Source organism: Octopus bimaculoides, chromosome 1 (genome assembly GCF_001194135.2).
Source record: "Octopus bimaculoides isolate UCB-OBI-ISO-001 chromosome 1, ASM119413v2, whole genome shotgun sequence".
NCBI classification, from domain to species: Eukaryota; Metazoa; Mollusca; class Cephalopoda; order Octopoda; family Octopodidae; genus Octopus; species Octopus bimaculoides.
Genome location: NC_068981.1, coordinates 10,442,974 through 10,446,143, shown reverse-complemented (window position 1 = coordinate 10,446,143; position 3,170 = coordinate 10,442,974). Strand labels below are relative to the sequence as shown.

At 39.5% G+C, this 3,170-nt stretch overlaps 1 protein-coding gene across 1 annotated transcript in view; it reads left to right on the top strand.

The window, feature by feature from the left end:
- LOC106873358 (uridine-cytidine kinase 2) overlaps window positions 1–3,170 on the top strand; it is a 63,521-nt gene that overhangs the window by 24,988 nt on the left and 35,363 nt on the right. The window lies entirely within an intron of this gene.

Below are 3,170 nucleotides of genomic sequence, written 5' to 3'. Positions count from 1 at the left end.
TATATATATTTATATACATGCATGCACACATACACGTATATTTATATATAGTTGAAATTTACAGAAAAACAAAGATGAAGACAGGTGTATGAACAACAAGCAAGTGTATTAGTTCGACGCTTGGGAAAAATGAAAAAGTCCATTACATTTCGAGCTTACGCTCTTCAACAGAAAGGAATAAGAGAAAATAAGCAGGGATAGAATAAAAAAGACTTGTAGAGTTCAGCGGCCCAACGTGGCAAATGATTGGAAAAAAAAACGAGATTGGAAGAAATGGAGTTAATAAAAAAATGTGGTTGAATTAAAGGGAGATAATAATAGTGCTAGTGATCCCAACAAAAGAAGGTGTGCATGTATGCATGTGTATATGAGAATGGTGTGTGTGAGTGTATATGTGTGAATAGGGACGAGTGACTCTGACGTTTGTGAGTGTGTGCATGTGTAATGTGTATGCATGTGTGTTGTGTGTAGCAGTTGATGTGTGCTTTTCCTTACTTGGAAACAGGTGATGGTGCCAGGAATGTTATATAATAAGGTTATATAATACAAATACTCTTATATAATGCAGTGTTATATAATATTATATAACAATGCTATATAAGGTAAACGTTATTATCTTACATATAATAAAATGCATTTTGTGACCTATCATTCACACTCCTAAAGGAAAGTTGAATCAGGAAATGGAAGGTGGGTGACAGTCAGCGACCCTGAATGCGGGAGATGCATTGTGAACTCTGAAATTTCTAGTATTTTAATCAAACTGAAACTGCAAATGTCTGTTGTAAATGATATTTCTTACATCAATTTCACACACACACACACACACACATGAATATATGAAATTGAATTATTAAATTATTTTGTTTTCAAATGCCATTCACATAGCATTTATATATCTATGTCTTATATATCATAAGGTGCCTTGACTCGTTCAGTAGCGCACCAACAGATGGCAGCACACATTTCTGTGTATAGTGAGAGTTAGTCGTGACCTTCATGCAGCAGTGTACTGAGTGATATTGCTTTGTTTTTACTTCACAAGTTGTGGAATTTGTGTTTTTTGTGATCATGTGTATGCTGTAGTCTGTGATTTCTGTCATGGGCAGAAAGTTGGAACAAAGAGCCAACGTGAAAGTTTGTGTTAAACTTGAGAAATATAATGCTGTTATATAATAGAATATAATATTATAAAACATAATGCTGTTATATAATATACTGTTATATAATATAATGCTGTTATATAATGATATTGTTATCTATAATACATTAAAAATGAAGTTCAATCTTGCTGGCTTGCTTGCAATGTTACCCAGCTAAACTGGCTCATAATGGGGAAATATGAATTAACGTTCACTATACTCGTTGTTGACCCTTACCTTACTGGCAGCACCCCTGTACAGCTCTTATTAACCACTCGTCTATCCCTAGTTTCTGCATCACCTACCAGATAAGGGATTGGGGGACCCTGTCAAAGGCTTTCTCCAAGTCAACAAAAGCCAAGTATAGGGGTTTATCTTTGCCTAGGTATTTCTCCTGTAGTTGCCTTACCAGGAGTATAGCATTAGAGATGCTTCTACCTGGCACAAAACCGCACTACATCTCATCTAAGCAGACTCTCTCTCCCTAACTAGTTGGGCTATGACCCTCTCCGTGACCTTCATCATTTGATCCAGCAGTTTGATAGTTATTTCTATCTAAAGCATCACCTTTGCTTTTGTAGCTGTTGATTATGGTGCTGCTATGCCAGTCATTGGGTATGACTCCTTCCTGAACTACCTGGTTTACAATACGGGTGACTAGGCCATAACACACACCACCAGATATTTTAAGCATCTCAGCAGTGATTCCTGATGGGCCGGGGGCTTTTCCTGACTTCATATCCTTAATTGCTTTATCTACCAGGGTGCTATCGATTCAGGTAGCTGGTCCCTCAACTGGGTCAACATTTGGCAGGCTCTCCTCCTCCCATTCATTTTCCATATTAAGCAGCCTTTCATAATGGCATCTCCAAGCCTCTTTCTTTGCAGAATCATTAAAAGCAAGTGCACCATCATCCATGCTGATGCATTTCTCCCCTGTAACATCATAATTTTCTCTCACACACTGTCTTGCAATCCAAAATACTTCAGTTCTTTGGTCCTCATGTCGCTGAACATTGGAAAACTTCTTTTCTGCTCCTCCCAGCCTCCCTTCTGGCTGTCTGGTACAGCTCCCTGTTATCCACCACTTTTCCAGGTTTTCCAGGCCTTTTTCTTTACTCTAATGGCCTTGTCTACTGTACTGTTCCACCATATTACCCTAGGTCTGGAAGGGACTTTGCACTAGCTGCAGATTTGGTCTTTGGTGCTCAGTAAGCTGTCACGTAGGATTTTCCAGTTACCCTCTATATCACAAGTCTGTAGCTTCTTCTTCTCTTCAGATTTTTCAATGAGCATGCCCTTAAATCTCTAACCATGTGAAGGGGTCTTTAGCTTCCAAATCCTTTTCTGGATTGGTCTGCTTCTTGGCATCCTTCTGGCCTTGAGTCTGAAGTCACTGCTGGTGGGGGGGTACATTCTTCCCCAAGGAGGGTCTTTGTATTTAAGAGCAACCATGCATCCCACTGTCTGGTGAGGATGAAATCAATCTGGTTAGCAGAGTCGCCTGATTGATAGGTTATCAGGTGACTGTCTGGCATCCTGAAGCTGGTGTTGCAGATTAATAGGTTGCTTGCATCACAGAGCTCCAGTTGCCTAGTTCCCTCTTCATTTTGGGAACCAATTCCATGGCCCCCATGAACACCATGGAAGATACCAGATTGCTGTCCGACATGCCCATTAAAATCTCCAGCCGCAAAGATGAGGTCATTATGTTTGAATGTATACATGTGTGTGAGAGAGAGAGTGCATGTGTGTGTGTGTGTGTGTGCATGTGTCGTAGATTTGGCTGTGTTAAGCTGCACAACCACACAGTTCTCGGTTCAATCCTACCCTGTGACACTGTGGGTAAGTGTCTTCTACTATAGCCCTGGGCCTACCAAAACCTTGTGAGTGGATTTGGTAGATTTCCATCTACCTGAGAGAAACTCATTGTATACATATATACACACACACATTTATATATATATAAGTATATATATATATATATATATATATATATATACACATACACACACACACGTGTGTGTG